The following is a 1,148-nucleotide window of genomic DNA, read 5'->3' as shown; positions in this document are numbered from 1 at the left end:
CCTGCAACGTGGGGCGAAACGTTGGCTCAATAAAATAGTATAATTCTACTATTTGAGTTTTTTTGACCGCCCCGGACCATATTCCTTTCATCTTTACACACGGTCAATCCATAATCTTCCAAAAACTATTTATTTGTATTGACGTTTCGACCTAAATTTCAGGTCTTCATCAAGGAGCTTAGGTAGAGATTCTGGAGTCAATTTCCTTTTATTTACAATGAAAAGCGAAATAATAACAAAATTAAAGCAGATAAAAAATACAGTTGTTATTGTTTCTCATTCTTTGGCTTTTTCCCATTCAGTGAGCCCTTGTCTGAACAACTAAAAATCAACATGTGAATTTATTTTGTAAAATATCATGGAAACTACTATTCCTACGAAAGTAAACGTCATAAACTACTTTATAGTACATTCAACTAGCTTTGATTTGAGTGCTAATAGACATCTGTACGTGGAATGGTTTTTTGAGATATAGTTTTCTCAAAATAAATTCACAAACTACTGATTTTTCATTGCATTTTCTATGAAATGTTGATTTTTAAAAAGCTATACCTCGTGAACTATTCAACGTAAATAACTCTATTAGGACTCATATTTTAGCAAATTTACTCTACTTTAAATGATGTTCACTTAGATATTCTAGTGTTGTTAGTTTTAAAGATAAAGAGCTCTGAATGAAAAATTAATTTTTTTAACGATATGTAACAGCCAGCATATTTTATTCCACTACGTATATTTGCCAGACTCATCAATTTAGACTAGTAATTATAAATAATTTCTATTAAAGTAATAAAATAATGGGGTGACAATAAAATAACTGACTTTATTCTCCTCTTGGGCTCTTGTACTATTATTTTTATCGCACCCAAACCATCTTCCTCCCTATATATAACACATTATCAATCAACAATAATCTAAGTCGTTTATATACATTGAAATGATAGAACGGACTTCTATCTTTGCTAATATTAGGTGCTACGATGTTTTTTTTTTTTTAGAAAATTAAATTATTTCTTAAATAAGGGACCCCAAATCCCCAGAGGGCGCCTCTGTCACCCGATTTTATAAATATCCGTCGTAAATATTTCTTTGCTTCCTTTCTCTATCAAGTTATCCAATCCCGCCGTCCATCGTACATCTCAGATATC

This window comes from Halyomorpha halys, unplaced genomic scaffold (assembly GCF_000696795.3).
Source record: "Halyomorpha halys isolate HHAL.00 unplaced genomic scaffold, Hhal_1.1 Scaffold1273.1, whole genome shotgun sequence".
NCBI classification, from domain to species: Eukaryota; Metazoa; Arthropoda; class Insecta; order Hemiptera; family Pentatomidae; genus Halyomorpha; species Halyomorpha halys.
This window is presented reverse-complemented; position numbering follows the sequence as displayed.